Source organism: Polyodon spathula, chromosome 5 (genome assembly GCF_017654505.1).
Source record: "Polyodon spathula isolate WHYD16114869_AA chromosome 5, ASM1765450v1, whole genome shotgun sequence".
Classification (NCBI taxonomy): Eukaryota; Metazoa; Chordata; class Actinopteri; order Acipenseriformes; family Polyodontidae; genus Polyodon; species Polyodon spathula.
The window spans coordinates 48,076,004-48,101,578 of record NC_054538.1 but is presented as its reverse complement, the minus strand read 5'-3'; the positions used below and the strand labels follow the sequence as shown (position 1 = coordinate 48,101,578).

General features: G+C 39.6%; 1 protein-coding gene across 1 annotated transcript in view; it reads right to left on the bottom strand.

The window, feature by feature from the left end:
* The window catches only part of LOC121316418 (angiopoietin-related protein 7-like), a 62,699-nt gene that overhangs the window by 15,029 nt on the left and 22,095 nt on the right, over positions 1-25,575 (bottom strand). The gene's annotated exons all lie outside the window — the stretch shown is intronic.

Here is a 25,575-nt window from a genome sequence, read left to right as displayed (position 1 = left end):
TATTGTTGTTACACCTTTCAAGAGTCACATTGAAGTACACACATAATTTGACTACATGGACAGTTGGACTAGACTAACCATTAACAGTTCATCAAATTATGCTATATAAGGATGAGTCACTTTTCAGTTGCATACTCCACTTCCTATTACTATGAAAGCAAGAGGCTTGAAAATATTGAGGTGGCACACGGGTTAATTCACTTTCAATGGACATTGGAATTGGGAAGAGTCATGTTTGAAGGAAACCTCATTTGAAGAGAGAAGAACTTGCAGCAACCAGTATTACAAAATTATTAATACATGAATAGATCATTGAAATATTTTGTTACACAGAATTCTGATTAGTGAGCTTGAAAGGTTAGAAATAAAGAAAGAGAACAAAGTTTATAATCGCTTTTTTTGGGGGTTATATCAATTGCGGTTGTGTGTCTCCTGGCACTGGGACAGGCATCATTTAAGAACATAAGAACGTAAGAAAGTTTACAAACAAGAGGAGGCCATTTGGCCCATCTTGCTCGTTTGGTTGTTAGTAGCTTATTGATCCCAAAATCTCATCAAGCAGCTTCTTGAAGGATCCCAGGGTGTCAGCTTCAACAACATTACTGGGGAGTTGATTCCAGACCCTCACAATTCTCTGTGTAAAAAAGTGCCTCCTATTTTCTGTTCTGAATGCCCCTTTGTCTAATCTCCATTTGTGACCCCTGGTCCTTGTTTCTTTTTACAGGCTGAAAAAGTCCCTTGGGTCGACACTGTCAATACCTTTTAGAATTTTGAATGCTTGAATTAGGTATTAGGAATTAGGAATTATTTGATGTCATTACATTTGTATTAACATTGTTAAATAATATCAGTTATATAATACATAATTAATTCCCATTACCTAAGCATTTATTTCTAAGAAAAACGTTGTCAGTGTAGAAAAGTGAGTTGGAAAAACGTTTAAGGTGATAGCAAACACAAAAGCCCAAGTTAAGAGAAGCAATTGGGGCAACCTTGTCAAGCATCAAGCAAATAGACACCATTGGAAAGGTGCTGGGGCCCAGCATTCACACAATTGTTGCTTCTAACTTGGCTTCTTTTTTTGATCGCTCCACTTTACATTGAAATGCTCATCCCCTTATCAGCCGGGTCGTAACCAGAATAAAGATGCTGAGACACATGTACCAAGGAAAGTGCTCAACACAGACTGAAGTGTTCTTGATTACACTATGTAACACAATTTTTGTTCCTGGGTAGTAAGTGTTATTTCCTAATTGCTTATGCCTCAAAAGTATAGAAAATGGCTATTATTCCCCACAAACTTTGCTTTTGTGACCAGGACAGGTAAATCTACAGTATAATCGTAAATCACGAAAAACTACTCACTTCTAAATCTTTTGTAGTCATTTTTGTATTACTTTAGTATAAATACATGTTAATTTGAATTCATATGTTGTTCTTTTCTGACTTTATGTGAACGAAAAGACACAAATTCACCCGTTTTCTCATTGGAAATAGTGATATTTTGAAATTGAAGTGTCCTGGTCACAAAAGCAAAGTTTGTGGGGAATAATAGCCATTTTCTATACTTTTGAGGCATAAGCAATTAGGAAGTAACACTTACTACCCAGGAACAAAAAAAAAAATTGTTACACGTTGTTATCCTTACAAGCATTACTATAGAGAGAAAGACAGAGAGGGAATGGGAGAGGCATCATCACAGATGCAGACAAGTATGCTTTGGGAAGGCACACGGACAACATGCAAGTAAGGCACAGGTAGACACACATGGACAAACATTTAGCCCATAAAACAATATATTTCCAACAATGAAGATGATGAACATGACCAATAATGGCAATGAGGGCACGGGATAATAAGGTAAGTGTTTTGGAAGTGACAGTTGATGGGGCAGTGTGACAGAAATACAATGAGTTCTGGTTGTAAATCTCCCTCTCGACCTGTGAGGGTGCTAAATAGGAAAAGGAAAAGTATCTGGACAGACTGGCCTGACAGTTCGTTTCCGAGGTCAGGAAGTCGGTCAGCCTGGATGGAAGCGAGACTCTGTTGCAGGAACGTATTGACCCGGAAGGTGAATGAGGTAGCAGCTGCAAGCTATAGACGCAGCTGTAATAGTTTACCAAGGGATCATGCAGGGTAACATAAAAGGGGCCAGAGAAACTCTAATCTTTTCCTTTGCTTGAGTTGTATACGTAAACCTGGAAGGACTGAGAGCTGCAGTAGAAACTGCCGAGGAATATTCATGAGTGTTTGTTTGTTTTGAGTGTTAGTAATTGTCTTGTTTATTGTATCACTAGACGGCTAAACACGTTCCGGAGCTGTCGCCTTTGGGCCAGCACAAGCCGGAACTGCACTGCACATACTGTAATAAACTGTTATCACCCACCACGAGCACTACTACGCGCACCCGGGACTGATGACGTGTTTTACTATTGTGAGGCCCATGGAGACCAAGGTTGGCCCCCAGCTGGGGTAGAGGTGCTGCCCCTGCCCCTTTGCCATACCAGCAGCAGATTCTCAACCCATGTTCCCTCTGTCCCCCCGATTTGTTTTAGGTGCCACCAACCAGGTCATATTGCCAGGTCATGCCCCGCTGCCATGGAGTGTGACGTGGCTGCTTGTAATTTGGCACTTGAAATAAATAAACGTGGGGAAAATGGTCAGGAGGGGCCTTGTATGATCTATGTGGTTTTAAGTAATGTGAAAACCCACGCATTAGTGGACGCGAGATGTGAGCAAACCTTAATTCAGACAGCTCTCCTGGGCAGTGTATCATGGCAGCCACAAGGTCAGGTGGCCATCTCCTGTATCCATGGAGACACAGCGGCATACCCCACCCTAGAACTATACTTATCAGTGGGACCGATAAAACATCACGCGTAGTTGGGGTGGTGGAAAGGTTGCCACACCCATTTATTCTGGGCCGAGACTGGCCAAAATTCAAAGAATTGATGCAAATAATGGCAGTCTCAGCCACACATGTAAACATGGCAGGAAGAAAGAAAAGGGATTACTATATAGAGAAATCTAGCATTTCAATGTAAAGTGGATCGATCAAAAAAAGAAGCCAAGTTAGAAACAATTGTGTGAATGATGGGCCCCAGCACCTTTCCAATTGTGCCTATTGCTTGATGCTTGACAAGGTTGCCCCAATTGCTTCTCCTAACTTGGGCTTTTGTGTTTGATATCACCACTTTAAACGGCTGTTGCGTTTTTCTAACTTGTTTTTTTTCATTGACAAGGGAAAGATATTAGAGAATGTGTATGGTAAATAGACAGACAGACAAGAAGAGAGTAAAAAGTAGAGCAATATAACATAAATGAGAGAATATTTTAAAGTAAAATAATGGTAGAAGCGACTTTGACAGTATTGAAAGTGCAAATATTGTATTCTTTTAGTTGCAAATGTACATCCATCAGTGATGAAAACAATATTTATATTTTTGTAGGTATTGATATTTTGATATTTACATAGGTACAAAACTACAATGTTATGAATGGATAAAAATGTACATATGCATGTCTGTGCTAAAGGGTAGTATACTAACATATTTTAATGCTGAAAAAAAACATTTCTCTTTGTTATAGAGGTGTTATGAACTTAGGCCACTGTAAGGCATTTGTAAAGCATTAGATATCTTCATAAAAGGCCATATCCATGTCCTATGCATTTCTTTGCCATGGTTTGACTTCAATGAGTGCATCATTTGAATGCACCAATTTTCCAGTAGCACCCACAGCAAGACGAGACACACAGTGTCCTGAAGTAACACCCTGTCCTTGGTGTATGATAATGGAAGATAATTGGTAATTCCTCTTGTCCACAATAATTTTGCTTTTCTGCACGCAGTAAACTTTGTAAACTTTAAACATTGTGTCGCTTTGTAATGGTCCTGTCTGGTTTGGTTTCCCAAAGCATAAGTTGGAGTGCAATCATTCTTCCTGCTGACTGAATAAGTTCACGTTTCATGATTGGAGAAGTTTTGCATAGCCTACATTTGCTACCAAGAATCGTTGCCCATTTGTCATTTCTATAAATTAGTTCTTCCAAACACATGGAATTCGAAAAAGTCGAAAAAGTCCCTTGGGTCGACATTGTCAATACTTTTAGAATTTTGAATGCTTGAATTAGGTCTCTGCGTAGTCTTCTTTGTTCAAGACTGAACAGATTCAATTCTTTTAGCCTGTCTTCATATGACATGCCTTTTAAACCCGGAATAATTCTGGTCGCTCTTCTTTGCACTCTTTCTAGAGCAGCAATATCTTTTTTATAGCGAGGTGACCAGAACTGCACACAATATTCAAGATGAGGTCTTACTAATGCATTGTACAGTTTTAACATTACTTCCCTTTATTTAATTTCAACACTTTTCACAATGTAGCCGAGCATTGTATTGGCCTTTTTTATACCTTCCCCACATTGTCTAGATGAAGACATTTCTGAGTCAACAAAAACTCCTAGGTCTTTTTCATAGAGTCCTTCTTTAATTTCAGTATCTCCCATATGATATTTATGATGCACATTTTTATTTCCTGCGTGCAGTACCTTACACTTTTCTCTATTAAATGTCATTTGCCATGTGTCTGCCCAGTTCTGAACCTTGTCTATATCATTTTGAATGACCTTTGCTGCTGCAACAGTGTTTGCCACTCCTTCTATATTTGTGTGTTCTGCAAATTTAACAAGTTTGCTTACTATACCAGAATCTAAATCATTAATGTAGATTAGGAATAGCAGAGGACCTAATACTGATCCCTGTGGTATTCCACTGATTACCACACTCCATTCTGAGGTTTCTCCTCTAATTAGTAATTTCTGTTTTCTACATGTTAACCACTCCCTAATCCATGTACCTGTGTTTCCTTGAATCCCTACTGTGTTCAGTTTAAGAATTAATCTTTTGTGTGGGACTTTGTCAAAAGTTTTCTGGAAAGTTAAATAAACCATGTCATATGCTTTGCAATTATCCATTACCGAAGTTGATCCTCAAAAAAATCAAGCAAGTTAGTTAGACACGATCTCCCTTTCCTAAAACCATGTTGACTGTCTCCCAGCACCCTGTTACCGTATAGGTACTTTTCCATTTTGGATCTTATTATAGTTTCCATAAGTTTGCATATAATAGAAGTCAGGCTTACTGGTCTGTAGTTACCTGGTTCAGTTTTGTTTCCCTTTTTGTGGATCGGTATTACGTTTGCAATTTTCCAGTCTGTCGGTACCACCCCTGTGTCAAGAGACTGCTGCATGATCTTGGTTAGCGGTTTGTAAATTACTTCTTTCATTTCTTTGAGTACTACTGCGAGGATCTCATCCAGCCCAGGGGATTTGTTTATTTTAAGAGCTGCTAGTCCCTTTAACACTTCTGCCTCAGTTATGCTAAAGTTATTTAAAACTGGATAGGAACTGGATAACATGTGGGGCATGTTGTCCATATCCTCCTTTGTAAAAACTTGTGAAAAGTAATCATTTAATATATTTGCTATTTTTTTTTCTTCATCTACGATTTTGCCATTTTTATCTCTCAAACATTTATCCTCCTCTTTGAATGTTCTCTTGCTGTTGTAATATTGGAAAAACATTTTGGAATTGGTTTTAGCCCCCTTAGCAATGTTCATTTCTATTTCTCTCTTGGCCTTTCTAACTTCCTTTTTAACTTGTGTTTGCAATTCCGTGTACTCTTTCTGTGTACTTTCTTTTTGGTCCCTTTTTAACACTCTGTAAAGAGCCTTTTTTCGCTGAATATTTTTTTTTAATACTCTGAAATTAAAGCATAGAACAAATTAAACAATTGGAGATAAAAGAAATCATGGAATCGTTTTGTTTAACAAAATTTAATCTAAATTTCTGACTCAAAGTAGCCACCTTTTGCAGATATAACAGCCAAACACACTCATGGCATTCTTTCAACAATTGAAATCAAATATTGTTTGGCAAGTTCTTTCTAACACTGTTGCAGAAGTTCCCACAAATGTGTTGCACTTGTAGGTTGTTTTGCTTTCACCCTTCTGTCCAGTTCATTCCAAACCAGCTCGATGGGGTTTAAGTCTGGAGACTGTGCTGGCCATTCCATGATTTGAATCCTACCATCTTGTTCTTTTCTTCTAAGGTAGTTCTGACATAGCCTGGAGGTATGCTTTGGGTCATTATCTTGCTGTAGGATGAACCCCTGACCAACTAGGCGTATACCAGAGGGTATTGCATGACGATGCAAAATGCTGTAGTAGCCGTTTTGGTTCAGGGTGCCACTCACTCTGTGCAAGTCGCCAACTCTGGGTCCAGCAAAAGAGCCATCACGCTTCCTCCTCCATGTTTGAGAGTTGGTGTCACACACCAAGGAACCATCCTTTTGCCTACTCGACGGCGTACAAAAACCCTTTGTGATGAACCGAAGATTTCAAATTTTGATTCATCAGTCCATAAGACCTTCTTCCAGTCTTCATGGCCCAGGCAAGCCTCTTTCTCTTCTTTTGCCTTCGTAGCAATGGCTTTCTTACTGCCACTCGACTTGTCAAACCTGCAGCTCGAAGTCTTCTCTTCACAGTTGAAACTGAGACTTGCTTATTTCTACCAGTGTTAAGCTGTGCTTGAAGCTGTTGTCCTGTGAGCTGCCTATCACGCAAGCTGTTGACTCTCAGAAACTTGTCTTCTGATTCTGTTGTGGCTTTGGGTCTGCCAGACCTCTTCCTGTCAGAGTTTCCTCCAGTTTCCAAGTGCCTTTTGATGGTGTAGGAAACTGTACTCATGGACACCTTGGCGTTCTTTACAATTTCTCTAAAGGAAAGACCTACACTTTTAAGGGTTATAATGGTCTGTCTGTCTTCCTTTGTTAATTGCCTTTTTATCACCGTTATGATAGCAATATACTACTTCCTGCAGTACAATACTGTCCAAATAATGCTTAAGAGGGTGTAGTAGCACAGCCTGTTCCAACACTGCTTTTATACAGACAGAGGGTTTGTAAGTAATCAGCAAAAGTTGGGACACCTGTAGGAATTGTTTGCATCAACTTGCAAGGCTTAATTTACTTCCATTGCTGCAGAACAGCTGTAAGTTGTTAACCCATTACTTGTTCCCTGAAAAAGGCCTTTTTGTATAACTCTGAAATGTACATTCTTTTTCAGTTTTTGGTAACCTAAACTTAATTTTTAAACCTCCGGCAATTTACCACTTACCTTTGTATTATTTAAGGTTATTCACTGGACTTGAACTGCTTAAATTTCAATAAAAACTGGAAAAATGTGGGTGTTCTAAAAATTTTGACCAGTAGTGTACTTCAGGACAAATTTCAAACTATTTGGTGAGAAAATCTGCAACATCTTGCTGCTCACCTCTATTGAAGGGTTCTCCTAAGAAGTGACAAATATCCACAGTAGCTGAGATGCAGTGGATGGCGTGATCATAGTTGTGAACAAAGCTCCTGATAGCCTCTTGTTGACTGTGTTTTAATGAATTCTTCAGAGGCTGCAAGTGAAGAAGGAACTGCAATGTTGCATTTGCATAGCATGAGGTGAAATTCGGGTTGCTCAAGCCTCTGAATGGATGTGTAACTGCAAGTGTTCTCTTAGAAAATTGAGGCTTTTGCTGTTCCTGAACATTAGTGATAGCTCTGTGAATGAAATGCACATAATCTTTTACTTGTGTCCCTTGTGCATGTTGGTCTCCTTCAAGCTTATCAGCTTAGGGTAATAAATCCCTCTGAGCCTATTGTACTCTGCAACTGCAGTTTAAGAGGTCTTAATGCATGTAGGGTGAAAAAGTTGATAAGGTGGACACTGCTTAAGGATGTAACTCTGGAAAGTGCAACAAAACTTTTTCCATAGGAGGAAATGGAGTTACCAAGAAAAAACTGTTTTTAGAGTCTTACCCTGGCATTTGTGAATGGTGATTGAATGATCACCAATGACTGGGAACTACTCTCGAACAATGTAGACTCTGTCCATGATTTCAAACTTTGTGTGTAAACATTCAAAGGTATGGGTGACTCCATTGTTAAATTAGATGGTTATGGTTTTGACCATACTTGTGTTTTCCAGATAGTAGGAAACAGCTTGAAGCTTCCCTATTGCCCCATTGATGAGACCAGTGGCAATGTCAATGTTCTTGTGAAGCACCAGTTTGCAGCCTATTTTGACTCATATGATAGTTTCCAGTCCAGCTGTACGACTGCAGTCAGCCTTGTAGGCGTTCTTTTTTTTCAGCACATTTCTCTGGAAGTTACAAGGGCAGTCCACAGTCCATAAGATGAATGTCCTCTCCAGGAATACGATCAAGCACAGCAGTCTGGATCTGGTTACAGGCATCTACAGTAGGCATGACACAGGTTGAGCGTGCATCTTTGTCATCTAAGTTTTTCATGTGTTTGATAATTTGTTTTTTGTATCTGGAAATGTCTCCTCTTAACATAGATATCAAGCGTAAAGTCAACGCTCTGCGATCAGCTTGGTTGCTGGCTCTGTGCCGGGTATGGTTAAGGAGGTTACCAAACGTTCTGTCCTGTTTCTGGTGCATATTAAGTGTGAGTTCATCATAGGTAAACATTCCACAGATCCCATGGAGCCAGTCAGTTTGTGCAATTCCTCTTGAGTAACTGGCACATAAGATGGATTCTGATGCACAGGTGGAAGCTGTAGCAAATCCCCCAGAAGTAAGATGTTGATTTTTCCAAAGCAGCCATAATCTGTGTTAGCAGTCTGGAAAATCTCACAGACAAAGATGGATGTACAATAAGGTGACATTGGAAATCATGGACACCTCATCAATAATGAGACGGGTCACATTTTGCATTTCCTTACGAAGGCATTGCAGTACCTCATCAGAGAGGTTACAATATACCAGTGTTTTTTCATGCTCCACTGGAAGCATTAGTAGTCAATGAATGATCATCCCATCGATATTGTAAGCTGCAACTCCAGTGGGTGCTGTGATTGCCACTTCTTTTCCCAGGCTTTGTTTCATCCATGCTGTGACAGATTGAATGCCTTCCCTGTGCCACTCACAAACATGCAATGGGGGGCATTTGTTTCAGTTTGTTGTTGCAAAGTTTTGGCAATGTGGTCAAACACACTCTGCTAATCTTTATTAAGGTGCCTTAGCATGTCTTCTACATTTTGTAAAAGAGGTTGTGCCACCACATCTCTGAATTCAGCCATTGCCTCTGCAGCCTGCAGAGGATCAAAGTGAACTTGATTTTCAGGTCATTCTGTTTCTAGTTGGGTTAACTCCTCATTAGCTGCAGCTATTTGTTGTAGTTGGTCATGATAGACTATAGCTTTTTCAAGGCTATCCCTACAAGCATGAAAGGCTTCCACATTGGAATGGCACCCTTCAGTAAGAAGATCTGTTCTGTCTTTCCTTGGCTTAAAAAGTAGGAAAGCATAGAAGTAGATATCTGGGTAGTCTTGTACACTGTAATGGTAATGATTGATTAAGTAGGGTGTGCTCTCTTTCTGATGTATCACAAGAGAAACATTTTAGGCTTCTCTGTCAGCACATCATGCCATGCAATTAAATCATTGAAGCTTATGTCTTGCAGAGCCTCCAGACATTTTGGGTAGTATGAGTCAATCCAGGAAGGAAAGTAGATGCCGGTTGAGTCAGGATTTTCTTTTGCTAGGATGTCAATGTGTTCCTTGGATTTCAGCCAGGGGCTAGAAACCTTTAATACATCAATCCACTTGATGGTTGTCTGAGGATCTGGGCCATAGAGAGGTAAGAATAGGAGACAGTCTGCTGCTTCAAGTTCACCACATTCTCTGTTAGACAAGCTGCGGAGTGCAACATTTCACAGTCCAGAGACTTGTTTGAGTTGATGTCATTCATGATGCCAAGGGTAAAACATTTCTCAGATTTTGAGAGATATTTTGTAATGTAGCAGTTGAGGTCTGTAGATTGTTAAACCAATCAATATAATATCCATATTGCCTTCCCAAGCTAGCAAAATGGCTGGATTGTAATCACTGGTTATGACTTCTGCACAACTCCATGGTAAATCATAGAGTCTGTCATGAGGTTTGAGTGCTCTCCAGCCAGCAATGGCCTCAGACATATCTTCGATTAACACCACGCTTTGCTCTTTTCTGGGAAATCCAAAGCGACAAACTATCGCCACCTTGTTTTTGATTTTCTTGGATCTTAGACAGTACATGTTGCATTTATGTCACTGCCATTATAAGACATGATCTCTGAGTACAGGTGCTATCCGGTCATTTGGAATGGTACAGGTGACATGTTCATTAATGTACTGTGCAATTTGTGAGTTGGGGGAAACTCCAATAAGTGGTGCCCAATGAAGCACTTCCACCCAAAGAAGCATGTGGAAGTGCTGTATTCCATGATCCTGGTACTCTGTGCCAAAAGTAATGTGTAACTTTCCCCAGAGGGCCATTTGGGGATGTCATAAAATGCAGGATTGCAAGAAACTTGTTGTGCATGAACTGAGATACACTGACAGGATCTCATGTGACAAGTTCACTGATGAGCATGTTTGAAAACCCTGGTCCATTCACCTCCTTTATATATTGTCTCAGGTCAGTCCAGGTCCTTTGTTAATTTGGCAAAGATTGGTCTGACACTGCAAGTGAAAGCATTGCTGATTCAGCCTAGATTGCGAGTATAATGGCTGAAGCTGAGCTTTGACAAACTCTGTTGGATTCAAACATGGTGTCCGTTCAGCATGCATTTCATGAATTTCATGAGTGTACAAGCCTGGGAAACACAGTAGGTCTAGTTTTTCCCCCCAGTCTTCCAGAGCATCATCCTGTATGTGAAGCATTTGGTAAAGATCAGTAGCTGTACCTTTCTTTCTTTCACTGTGTATGGGATTGTGACCAGGATGCATTGCAGTGGTGACGTCAGACCAGAATCACAAAGTCAGGAAGAAATGGGTGAAACTGAGGCACAGGGATGCCCAGTGTTTTATTAAGTAATAATAATAGATTTAAACAAAAACAGCAAACCAAAACAGGACACCGCACTTGAGGCCAAAATAAACAGACAAACAAAACTAATCAACACTAAATGAAACAGACACTAATACAGCGGACGAACAGACAAACACGGTGAGTGAAATAAAATATTTAGTTCTACTTCTCTTTGTTTTTAATTCTCTCCTCTCCACACCCGTTCTCCACTCACCGAATACACAACCCCGAGTGAGTGAAAACATGCTGCTTTTATGCAGCTGTACCGAGACTCGATTGCTAATCAATCATTCAATTGGAGTCACGGTACAACTGCATGTGAATTAATTAAGTGTAATTTCCCGTGCTCACATATTACATTTTACCTGCACTTGAAGTGCTGTGCAATCCTCGTGCCTAAACACACATATACATTTTAAACTCTCATGTTCGTAACCCCTATTTATATCCTGTGTATTTTATACATAAACACCAACATTAACACACTACATACAACATAAAACACCAATAACATAAAGGGGCAGGACACTCTGCCACAGGATTGTATTGTGTAATTGTGGTAAATGACAGCCTCTTCACCCGGTTAAACCTTACGTAGCAAAGGTTCTTTGGGGTGAGGTTGTTGTTTGGTTGTTTCCACCACAGTGATTTCATCGTCATCATCTTCATTTGCAAAATTACATTGAAATGCACTCAAGTTGTGATTAGTAAGCAAGTTGACAGAGTTTTGTGACAAGCTAATGTTTTTATAAAGGATTGATTTCCCTCAACTTCCGTAAAGCATTATACACTTTAAGAACATAAGAACATAAGAAAGTTTACAAACGAGAGGAGGCCATTCGGCCCATCTTGCTCGTTTGGTTGTTAGTAGCTTATCGATCCCCAAATCTCATCAAGCAGCTTCTTGAAGGATCCCAGGGTGTCAGCTTCAAAAACATTACTGGGGAGTTGATTCCAGACCCTCACAATTCGCTGTGTAAAAAAGTGCCTCCTATTTTCTGTTCTGAATGGTCCTTGTTTCTTTTTTCAGGCTGAAAAAGTCCCTTGGGTCGACACTGTCAATACCTTTTAGAATTTTGAATGCTTGAATTAGGTCACCATGTAGACTTCTTTGTTCAAGACTGAACAGATTCAATTCTTTTAGCCTGTCTGCATATGACATGCCTTTTAAGCCCGGAATAATTCTGGTCGCTCTTCTTTGCACTCTTTCTAGAGCAGCAATATCTTTTTTATAGCGAGGTGACCAGAACTGCACACAATATTCAAGATGAGGTCTTACTAGTGCATTGTACAGTTTTAACATTACTTCCCTTGATTTAAATTCAAACAGTTTTGGACTTTGTTGGTGCACTGCATAGCAGCATGTGGAGTTGCAAGTCATCTGGCAAGGCTTGTTTTGGCGGGGGCAGTTTGCTCAATGTTTCCTGAAGATCTGGCTGTTTGTGAATAAATTATATGTCATTTTCCTGTTCTTGAGTTTGTTTGTTTAGCTGTTGGTCCCAATGACGTTGTTCCTGCTGCTGTTGGGATCTGGCCTGTGGCTCATTGCAATGCTAATTCTGCTGGTTTGTGTTAGACAGTTGCATGACATCGTTCCTCAATGGGCAGATTTCGTTCTGAATATTTTACAAATCCAACAAAACAATCCAGACATTGCAGGTCACGGTGTTATCAAGAATATTTTTCTTGGGGCCAAATGAGAGCATTCTGATTCCTTTGGGGCCATGAATAATTAAAACAAATATATTACCACAAAGATATACAGTCTATAGGACTATACTCAAAACAGCACGGCTCAATACTTAAAAGTTAATATTCAAAATAAGCAGGCAACTATTACTATTACTTAGTCATTTATTTATTTATTTTTATCAAGAGAGCCACCTTCACAATATTAGGAATCTGTCATCTACCTACACAGCCTACCTTATATAACAAAATGTGTCTGTTTCATTTATTTTTTTAACCAGCGGTGGATAATGCATTGTTGAGTTTGTTGTGCTCACGTATCATGTGGTGTCTGGAACGATCCAAATGCAATTAAAACAGCAGGTCGAGGTGTGAAATAAATATATTTATAACTTCTCTTATGCAATTATTTAAATAGAGATTATAATAAAATCAGTTATAACAGTGTGTCTCAGGTACCTTATAGAAAAGTGAAAGAGCAGCACGCCACGCCGGCATGGTGTGCTGTAATGGAATCAAAGATGAAAAGCTCTGTTAGGAGAGAGTAGCAGTGAGGAGCTGCCGAGCAATGTGACCAGGGATTTTTTTTTTTTTTAAGGCGAGTGAAGAGAGGTGGGAATTTAAGATGAGCAAAGCTGCTGGCATCAATAAATTAAAAGTAAATCAGCTCATTTTTGAGTTATAAAAAAACGACAAATGCAAATGCAGTCACTCTACATTATTTTCCATCATGCCTGTGTATGGTAAGAATCCAAACCGCAATTAGGCACTTATGTTATGTTTTGCGGACTTGAAAATTGCATTTTTAAAAAAATCTTTTATTTTTATTTTATTTTGACGTGGCATATATATATATGAAGAGTTTAGATGCAAAACTAGATATATCCATTTTTCCTATTTTTGGTAAATTATCATTTTTTATTGTGTGTTTCAAATGGAAAAACTAAAGAAAAGAATCTAAAATCTAAAAATTGCTCATTTATTTTATTTTTTGTTTTCAGTAAAAGACTATACAGTGCTGAGAAAGTCTGTGAACTGTCAGAATTTTTTGCACATACTCTTTTTTTTATTGACGTTCAAGGAGGACATATGTTTAAAACTCCTGTAGTAGTTTTGTTTGTGCACTGGGCTTGCAATATTCCAGATTACTTTTTAATAATCAAGAAAAACACACAGACTCATTTAATGTGAAGTTTTAACGAATCAGATCAGTACAAGTACTCTTTTCGGTTTATTAAATGCTTGAAATGGATCGAGTAGTTACAAGCTACTTTGGATCCATGCTAATAGGCAGCCTGGGCGTTTCCAGTGCCTTTACAAGTTTAACAGCAGTAGTACATATATATATATATATATATATATATATATATATATATATATATATATATATATATATCACTCTCTTAAGACTAAAACATAATTTCTATACCTTATATTCAAATTCAAATATATGCTTATCTTCCAGTATATGGAAGTGTAATGTAGGATATACTGAAAAATAACTGTCTTCAAAAGGCAGAGACTTGTGAATATGACCAAACAGCAATCAGTTTTTCAGAGATCCTCACAACATGGATCACACAACTTGTAGTTAGCAAGTCATGCGATACTTGACTGGGGTTTTACCTTGGTTTTATAGGATTTTCTCTCCATTGAATACATCAGAATTCCCAAGTAAATCTAATCATCACTTGGCCTTGACATTTCTTATCTTTGAGTTAATTATACATTCTAGAAGGATCTGGTCAACTCATTTTTCAAAACTGATTGGATATAACTTCTTGCCAAAACTGTTAGAACATGATTTCATCACTGTCTTTTTCCAACTCCTCCTTTTTCTAAAAAGTCAGGTGGACCAAATATATGTCTCTCTTAGCTACATATTATGTTACCTTTTCAGTATGTTGTCAGTGGGTCAGTTTAACTTCATATACAAATGTGTGTTAACAAAGGGACAAAGACTGTAGGGGTTTATCACAAGCCTTTGAATAGGCATACAATGGTCAGTTCAGTTATTTCCATTTAAATTTAAGCTATAATTCACGGGGCGTGAGCTGGGGGTGTTAGGATAGGGCAGAGGAAGCAGAAGGGAGGGGTAAGTAAGAAAGAGTGCCGGCTAGAAAGGACCAGACCTAGGAAAGAAACCCACTATAGTAGCGGTCCAGCAAAACTGGACATGGAAGCTAGGATAGAATGTGGTCACTGACTGAGGGCGGCGATGCCGACACGAGCCCAGGGGCAGAGGACCCAGGAACCGAAATCGGATAGAAGGATGGTCACAGACTGAGGGCGGTGATGCCGACACGAGCCCTGGGGCGAAGGACCCAGCAACTGAAGACAGTATACAGAAAGTGGTCACTACCTGAGGGTGGCGATACCGACACGAGCCCAGGGGTGAAGGACCCAGCAACCAAAAACACATATGAGGGTTATGACTCTGGGCGGGAGTCATATTCGAATCTGGGAGCAGAGGATTGAAGACACTGAGCAGGCTGTAGAATAGGACCTCTTGAACAAGGTGGAGGACTGCAGACATGAAATTCTGAGCAGATTGAAGGAGGTTAATGAGAGTAGGATTCAGTCAAATAACATCTGAAGAAGCTGAGGATTCTGGATGGGGGTTGTGGAAGCAAATGGGACTAACTGACTGAACTTGGATACCGAAAGTAGAGGCAGAAGGAGAGCAGGAACTGAGGGCTGAGGTGGCAGCTGGACTGAATGAACATATGAATCAGCTACTGGGGAAGCACGGCGCGTTTGAGCCCCTGTGACGGAGAGCGAATGAATCCAAATCAAAAATCTCCCTCTCGACCAGTGAGGGCACTGTACAACAGGAGCTGCGGGCTTCCTACTGAATGGTTGGGCAGTTCATCCTGGGGACAGTCGGGAGCCGGCCATTCAGGAAGAGGGCGGCGTTACGGTACCTGGAGTCATTGCCCTAGTACGGTGAGCGAAGTTTCAGTCATGAATTGGAGGAGACGTGATTGAACTAGCTATCGGAGGGGGCGGGGCTTAGGGTACTTTAGGGGGACGTGACGCCGTAATCGGCTCCTTTGTTGTGGTTAATAGGAGGAGACAAGGACGGAATCTTGAATGAAGTGTGGGTTCATTGAGGAGTATTGTGTTTGTTTTGCCAGACGGCTGATACGAAGCTGGAGCTGCAGCAAGAAGCCCGGACCTGAACGCGCACGAGCACCAGCACTCAGAGCACCGCACCTGCACCAGAGCACCCAGTTTGGAGACGTGTTTTTGTGTTTATTATTTCGGGACTGCAACACCTTTGTTTTGTAGCTGGTAATACCCATTGCTGGGTAGAACCAGCTTTATTATTTTGGGTCCAGTTTTCACTGGCAATACCCATTGCTGGGTAGAGCCAGCTTTATTATTTGAAACCCGGTTTAAAAAGGGCATTAAAAGAAACCTGACCGGTAGACTTTGTGTTTGTCCTTTGTTGGAGCACCTCAACTCACCTATACACCGGAGCACTACAAACCACTTTGCCACAGCCCCATATTCTAGAAATGAGGGCAGAGAGATGAGATGCCGCCTTTCTATATGTTAGTTAATACAGGATCGATTAGCGGTTTGCTACTATCGAGTCTGCTTGAAATGGAAAAGGTATATTCACAGTCAGAGATTTGGGTTTCGCAACGCCAGTTATTCTGTTAATAGTGAAAATCCTTAGCTCATAATCAAGACAGATTTCCAGTCTCGTACCACATCTCAAACCAAGTATTAATGCTGTAACATTTGGGAGGATGAGCGGATATATAAGAACATAAGAACATAAGATATATGAATAGGATTGCTGAGGAAGTGCCGCGTACTTTGATTAGATGAGGATTAGTGTTAGCCTCGATTGTGGGAATGCTGCCACGATCTGCTTATTGGAGGAAGGCTGGAGCATTGTAGGCTCTGGAGAAGTTGCAGATTTAAACAGTAAACTAGAGCGACTTTTGCAGCTGCAGTAGTGAGCTGATCTGAAGAGGGAGTGGAGATCTGCTGTAGTGAGGAGCGATTAACAATAGAGGGAGAGATCTGCTGAACAGAGCAGAGGTCTGAGGAAGAAAACAATGCTGTCAGTAGTGTACAGAGGTCCAGCTGTGAGAGCAGAGATCTGCTGAAGCAGAGATCTGCAATAGAGAACGGAGGACTACCATCAGTAGAGTGCGGTGGTCTGCTGCAGAGAGTAGGGATCTGCTGAATGCAGTAGATATTGGTCTTTCAGTGTTAAGGCAGATTTAGATGGAGCCAGAGATGGGGCTGAAGATTGTAGAGATCTGAGACCACTGCAGAATCAGAGAGGATGAGAGGCTAAACCAAGTGTGCGTAAAGTGCCGCACGATCCAGGACTTGCATAAACTAGTAAGTATGCTAGAAATGGAGCTGGAAGAAGTGAGACAGCAACAGGATCTTGAGGAACTGGCACACCCACAATTCATGGAAGTCTGCATCACTCCTAACAGACTGAAAGCCACCAGGGAGATAAAAGGTCAGAACAGCTGGGTTCAGGTAGGCAGAAGCAGGGAAAAAAGAAACTTCGTCAAACACAACCACCAGAAATCAAAACAACTAACAAATATGAGTCACGTCAGAATTTTGATGAGCAGAACCAACAACAAGAGAATGAAAGGAACAACATCCAGGACCCTATTGACAGTGGTGACCAGAGAGCAAAAAGAAGGGAGGTCATGATTGTTGGGGACTCCATATTGAGAAACACAGCAAGTTCAATTCACAGTTTGGACCCCCTTACTACAACAGTGTTCTGCCTTCTGGGAGCCTCGGTCAAGCACATTACTGAGAATGTGGACAGGCTCCTAGAACGAACAGGAGACGACCCGGTAGTAGTCGTCCACATCGGTACAAACAACATTGGAAGAGACAGACCAAAATCCCTGCAAAACAAATTCAGAGAGCTAGGAAAGAAATTAAAAGAGAAAACCAAAACTGTGGTATTTTCTGGTATACTACCCGCACCTTGCAAAGGACCATATGGACAGCTGGAAATAATTAATCAAAATGCATGGCTGAAGACGTGGTGCACACGGGAAGGCTTCACCTATCTTGATCATTGGACCACATTCTACAACGAGGACTATCTGTATAGACGGGACGGACTGCACTTAAATAACAAGGGAACCAGTCTACTTGGAGATAAGATCCTCAAGCAGGTTCAGAAGCATTTAAACTAGAAAGGAAGAGGGGAGAAATCAACAATAAAACAGAAGGGAGACCGCATCAAAACAAGGACAACAACTCACGTAAGACAACCATTAAATGTATTTATCTAAATGCTAGAAGTATCAGAAACAAAATTCTAGAACTTGAAGCTACTGCACTAACAAGTAACTATGATGTGATAGGTGTTACAGAAACTTGGTTGTCTGAGAGTGATGGGGACGAATATAATATTTGTGGGTATACACTGTATAGGAAAGACAGGCAGGACAGAAGAGGAGGAGGGGTAGAGCTATACATAAGAAACAGTCTTGAAGCCCAGGTGTTAAACCTGGACAAAGAAAATAAAGCCGAATCAATATGGGTCAGAATAACGGACAAAAATTCAAAGGGCATAATAATAGGAGCATGCTATAGACCGCCAGATTCAGACAGTGAGCAAAATAATCTGTTATACAATGACATTAGAAATGCGTGTAGCAAAGGAGAAGCCATACTAATGGGGGATTTCAATTTCCCACATATAAAATGGGAAAACCTGGTGGGTAGCACGAAGGATGAAATTGAAATGGTGGAAATGACAAATGACTGCTTCCTAACACAATTTGTCAAGGCACCGACTAGAGGGGAGGCATGCCTTGATTTAGTCTTTTCAAATAATGAAGACAGAATAACTAAAACAGAGGTCAGAGAACCACTAGCAAACTCAGACCACAACATGGTCTCATTTGAAGTGTTTTTTAAAACCCCAAAAGTAAAGACTAAAGCTAAGGTTTACAATTTTAGAAAAGCAAACTATGAAGGTATGAAACAGAGACTAACAGAAGTAGACTGGAGTAAAATAGAGAAAACATCCACAGAAAAAGGATGGCTGTTCTTCAAAAATGTAGTACTAGAGGCGCAAAACAATTACATCCCTAAAGTAGACAAATCTAAATGTAAAACTAAATGGCCAAAATGGTTTAATAGATCAATTTTAAAAAAAATATTCAGCGAAAAAAGTCACTTTACAGAGTATTAAAAAAGGACCAAAAAGAAAGTACACAGAAAGAGTACACAGAACTGCAAACGCAAGTCAAAAAGGAAGTTAGAAAGGCCAAGAGAGAAAGAGAAATGAACATTGCTAAGGGGGCTAAAACCAATTCCAAAATGTTTTTCCAATATTACAACAACAAGAGAACATTCAAAGAGGAGGTTAAATGTTTAAGAGATACAAATGGCAAAATCGTAGATGAAGAAAAAAAAGCAAATATATTAAATGATTACTTTTTTCACAAGTTTTTACAAAGGAAGATACTGACAACATGCCCCACATGTCATCCAGTTCCTATCCAGTTTTTAAATAACTTTAGCATAACTGAGGCAAGTGTGAAAGGGACTAGGAGCTCTTAAAATTAACAAATCCCCTGGGCCGGATGAGATCCTCCCAGTAGTACTCAAAGAAATGAAAGAAGTAATTTACAAACCGCTAACCAAAATCATGCAGCAGTCTCTTGACACAGGGGTTGTACATGGTCTTACATCTAGTGTACATCGTGTAAGCAACAATTTCAAAGATAATATTCTGACTCTCAATTTATCAATATCAGTACTGTACCACTAAGGTAAATATTGTAATGAGGTTACACCAATAGGGTATTTATTATACTATACTCTTCTTCTAAATACAGTATAATCATAAATCTCGAAAAACTACTCACTTCTAAATCTTTTGTAGTCATTTTTGTATTACTTTAGTATAAATACATGTTAATTTGGATTCATATTTTGTTTTTTTCTGACTTTATGTGAACAAAAAGACACACATTTGCCAGTTTCTCCCCACAGAACCTTGGAAACTATGAATGATTTAATAGTGACAGACCAGTGTTTCCAAGGTTTGTGGGGCATAATAGCCATTTTCTAAAACTTTTGAGGCATAAGCAATTAGAAATAACACTTACTACCCAGGAACAAAAATGGTTTTACATAGTGTAATGGATAATTGCGGAATCTAATCTTTGGTATTTGTTTTGAGACCACGATAACGCAGCATTCAGCAACGGTAAAAACAGGTACTTTAGAGGTATTGCCTCAGAATGGATGTGGTAGCATTGTACACAAATTAGATCCCCAAAAAGTTAACATTAGACTTAGACACTGGTATCTGCCTCCTGAGTCCTTACCTCACAGGTGGCAGACCGAGTACCACAGGGAAAGTAGGATCCTAGCTAGGAGAAATCTACTGTAAAGATCAGCGAGGGTGTCTGACAATGTTCAGAACTGGGCAGAACATGGCATATTAGGTTTAATAGAGAAAACACTAATGGTCTGGAAGCAAATATCAGAATGGGCAGATACTGATGTTGGAAAAGGAATCTATGAAAAAGATGAAACAGTTGTTGTTGCAGCAAAAGTCTTCAAAGTGATCTAGGATTAAGAACTGGGCTATATGGTAAATTACATTTAATAGAGACAGTGTAAGGTACTGGACACTTTACATTGATAAGTATGTAGGACATGGTTCCATGACTGACTAGAAATATCTTCAGCTTGCAGTTGATAAAAAAAAGGCTAACAAGATGATGATACATTGTGAAAAGTTGTTGAAGCTGGTCACGGGAAGTAATGTTAAAAGTACAATGCACAGTACTCATCTTGAATATTGTGTGCAGTTTCTGGTCACCTCGCTATAAAAAACGATATTGCTGCTCTAGAAAGAACAATTATTCATGGTTTAAAAGGAATGTCATATGCAGAAAGGCTAAAATAATTGAAGTTCAGTCTTGAACAAAGAAGACTACGCGGCGACCTAATTGCATTCAAAATTCTAAAAGGTATTGACAATGTCGACCCAAGGGACTTTTTCGACCTGAAAAAAGAAACAAGGACCAGGGGTCACAGGATTCAGAACAGAAAATAGGAGGCACTTTTTTACTGGAATCAACTCCCCCCTAATGTTGTTGAAGCTGACACCCTGGAGCCTTCAAGAAGCTGCTTGATGAGAATCTGTGTATCAATAAGTTACTAACAACCAAACGAGCAAGATTGGTTGACTGAGGGTCTCATTGACTGGAACATTGATAAATCGTAGGATATGTTCCATGACTGAAGCTTGCTTGATGAAATGATGATTTTGATGAAGCTGGTCAGATTGAAGGAGCAGTACCAGATGAGGAAACACGAATCTGGGAACAGGAGTAAGTCACAGGAATGGATGCGTGATGCAGGGAAGCAGGATGTTACTATGATGGTAAAGACTGAGCATCTCAAAAACAGCTGAGTAAGGTTGCTTCTTGACCAGTTCCTTGAAGAGGGGAAGAGTTGAAATTGGAGAACATCAGTTGCTACAAAAGGTTACGGAGGAGAGGGACTCCTGCGAATCCCTCGGAGTGACAACAAACTGCAGGAATGTATAGGAAAGCTGGAATGTGCGAGCTTCACAGTGATAGCAAACCAGCTTAGAGACTGTAAAATTTGTGGTGTTAATCTGTCATCTAGCGGTTATGATTAGAATTAACCACTGGCTTGAGTGAAGCCGGGTAGAATATATTTGGTTATTATGATTAAAATCCCTGTCAGTGTAGAACAACAATTACATATTCTTTTAGATTTGAATATCTTCGTTACATGTTTTAGGACAGTTAGTGATGTATATAAATATGTTAACACAGTATTTAGATATCACAATTCAACGAGTTGAACAAGCCCTCGCAGATTGTGAAAGCGTAGCAGCAGCAAGCCAGAAGACCGCAGCACTGAGGCAAGGAGCCTGCAGCGCCGGATGAAGCTGCCTGGTCATCATGCAACTTATCACTCCCCGCAGTCGCTCAATGAGGGTGTTGCCATGGTAGCCACGGACTGAGAGGTGCCGGTGGAAAAGTTGCAGAACAGCAGTGTTGTTGAAGCATTTTGTGACCAGTCGAAAGCACAAGCCTCCACACATTGAAATGGAGTATGAAATTGAATGGATAGGTCTTTAAAACGTTGAATGTAGCCAATAGAAATCCAGGGCAGGATCTTATGAAGGAATGGTAAAGTGTGCTGGCTCTGGGAGTGGAGAAGGGGTGCTTGATTGCAAGCAAAGAGTAAAGGAATGTTCAGCTGACAGATCTTTATGGTGGATTTAAAAAAAAAAAAGAAATTATGGCAAGGCAAACGCTGACAACGGGAATGTCGATGTCTTGTTGAAGGAGCTTTAGAGGTTTTAGTGGAGGGCCAGTCTGTCTAATAAAGATGCGGATGAGTTGAGAAATGAAGCTGCAGTTTGGACAGTGCTGTTGCTGGGCTGGAGGCTGGAAAGAGCAGGAAAGACTAACGCTAGAGCTCCTGCAGCCGAATGGAGAAGCTGAATGATGAGAAGCAGTATCGGAGCAGGTAGGAAAATATTTGATAATATCTTGGGAGCGCTGCACAGAGAAATGACCTCCAGTGAAAGGCAACGAAGTGTAGATTAGCGGTGAAGCACGAAAAGATGGCGTCTGAGCGTTTGCTACAAAAACGAAACACTAGACAGCGAAGGTGCAGGTGATCAGGGCTTAAATAGATAATGGGTACTAATTAACAGGAGATTGGAAGCCCCCTTGCTGCACGCCCCCTGAACTACGCTGGCTAACATTAAAACATGTTAAATGTAATAGTCTTCTATTAACTTGTACCATGCTTGGACTAAGCTTGACCTCTCTTTCTTGGTTTCTAAAGATTCACCTGCACAAGCAGGTTTCAGACACCCTGTTTACTTGCCAAGGCTAGTGTTTTAATTAATATGAAACTCCACTGCAAGCACTTTTCCAAATTCACTGCATGAAGTCATTTTTTTGGTCGATCAAGAGACGCCTGGACCGGTACCTCTTCAGATAATACAAAAAAGTGTATATCCTAATTTTTATAACAAATTTCTCAATATTTTATTATAATATAATAAGATACATACTCCTGTCTTTCTTAAAGCACTTTCCGTTAGTTATCATTCAAGGTTGGCAAATCCCGCTTTTAAGAGCCAACACGAATCCTGCACTGAGGTGCCAAAGACTAAGCCTTATCTTTTGAAGGTCTAATTCCAGAATTATACTGTGTGTCTGAGAAAAACATCTACAGAAAAACCGCAGATCCCAAAATTATTTCACTTTCAAACTCTACAGCTTTTTCTGCGAATAAATACCTCTGTTTATTACTGCAGTAAAATCTTTATATAAACTAAACATGTATATTCTTTGGTTTAATTGATATTGTAATATCTAAAATTCATTTTTGTTTACAACAGTTTAACTTTAAATGGCATTATAAGATGTATTTCTAATTAAGTTACTTCAGTATAAAAGTTGCTCCTAGAAATGGTAATATTATTTTACTCCATTGATAAATCTTTTAAGTTTTGAATGGAAGGTCCAGTTATTTATATCTAAATACAGGCCACTGATAACATATTAGAATGGTATAGTGTTATAGTGACTGAAGTCTAACCTTCTTCACTGTTCATACAAAATCCAGTCAAAGCAAGTTTTTAAGACAACCTTTGCTTTTTGCCAATTTTAGGGTTAATTAGTATGAAACACTATGGTAAGCATTTTTCAATACTCATTATTTCAAACCAATATCTAACTTAACGTATTAACACATCCTATGCTTTCCATTCCCATCTCTTCCTGCCAGGTTCTAATTAGTTTCTGTTATATATAGAAAATGATTATTGTAAGATAAACTCCTATCTTCTGTTATCTGAAAGGTATTTCCATTCATTAACAGTAAGGAGATCACCCATTATAGAGAGAATCTTGGCTTTTAAATCGCTGACCATCAAATCCCTGCTTCATCGGCCAAAACCAAGGAGTCATTTTCAACACTGCCTGTGCTACAAGCAGGTGAGAACGAGGCATTAGTTACTAAAGGAACATTAGTTTGTATTCCTTTAGTAAGTTTACTGTTAGAGTTACAGTTTATACTATTTTTTATTTTATTGTCTTGCTTCTTTTAAAAACAACATTCTAATAGCTGTATTATTGTAATCTAAATAAAAGATTTACTTCTAACTCAGGGGTTCCTTTTAGATCAAGTCTTAATACTTTATTCAAATAAGATACATGACTGCCCAGTCATTTTAAACTCTTTTTTAAAAGTCTTTTTAGTTTTTCCATTATAAGATTTTAATTATTTTTCTACTTTAAACATCTACACTAACATAACGTATATATTTATTTCACAGTATGTTTTCTCTTTTTTACTCAGCTCAGCAGCTTTCCCCAGTAAGGTCTGGCACCTAAATCAAAAAGTTGCCTACTTCTGATAAGGGTCTGCCAAGAGCTGGTCAGCCTGACATTTCTCTGCATGCTTTTTCACAGACATACAGTATTACTATGATTATTGACTAAGAGTATATCATATTATTTAAATCAATACATGTTTGTTTAGATCATACAATTCATGTCTAACAAATCAGCCCATTCCCAGCAAGATTCAAACTCTGTGCTAGGCTTAGCTTGGACTGGTTCTGTGAATCCCATGACAAGCCTGTGAAGATCTCCTAAAAAACATTTTCTAAAACACATTACAGTCATTACAATATGTGTTTCAGTTTCACAAATGTTCAATTTGTTTCCCAAAGATCAGTTTGCTTCCAGTAGCTGGGGGTCACTTGGGTCAGTTCCTGCTCTCAGTCAGTCAGTTTCTGCTCACAGGTGTGGGTGACAGTCTTTAAAAGCCTGATATCTGCAAAAACTCTCTTGTCAGCTGGGCTCCCATTCCTACATTCCCATTCCCATCGTCAGTGGGTAAACACATTTTAACTGAATTTGGGTCCATCAAAGAACCGCACACCCTTGCAACCAAGGCCTTCCATGCAAAAGAATCTTATAACTTATAGCACAAAAGGGACATGACAGAACCTCAATGATAATTATGGAAATTCCAGTTCTTGAATCAAAACCAGTCTTTTCTTAAATATCCAATAAGGTTTATATTAACCAATTCCATGTCTTTTGAAACAAAATGATCTATGAATTAGACAAACAATGAGTAATTAAGATTCAGGGTATGTGGAAAAGTAAGTGAACCCCAGGTTTTATCAGCCCAATTAAGGGGATAATTAGATTCAGGTGTTTTAAATAATTAAGTAGATCTTAAGGGGTGAGTTTGGGAAGCCCCACCCTATATAAAGCTCAGAAACTTTATGAGTTTGGTCTTCACCATACAGGTGTGTGGAAACATGTCATGCCATGATCAAAAGAAATGTTTGAGGACCATCATTGATGCTCATCAGTCTAGAAAGGGTTACAAAACCATTTCTAAGGATTTGGGGCTCCACCAATCCACAGTCAGACAGATAGTCTACAAATGGAAAAAGTTCAAGACCACAGTCGTTCTACCCAGGAGCGGTCGTCCTAACTGGAAAATCATCAAGGAAGTCACAAAGAACCCCAGAGTAACATTCAAGGATCTGGAGGCCACTCTCGCCTTGGCTAATATGAGTGTTCATAACTCAGCTATCAGAAAAAGACTGAACAAGAATGTTGATCATGGAAGGATAGACAGGAGGAAACCACTGAGCTCTAAAAAGAACATTGCTGCCCATTGGAAGTTCACCAAAGAGCACATCCACAAGACTTCTGGAACAATGTTCTCATGACAGACGAGTGGAAGGTAGAACTTTTTGGCCACAATGAGAAAGGTTCTGTTTGGCGAAAACCAAACACTGCGTTTGAACAGAAGAACCTCATCCCAACCATCAAGCATGGTGGTGGGAGTGTGATGGTTTGGGGCTGCTTTGCTGCTTCCGGACCTGGATGGCTTACCATCATTGATACACACCAT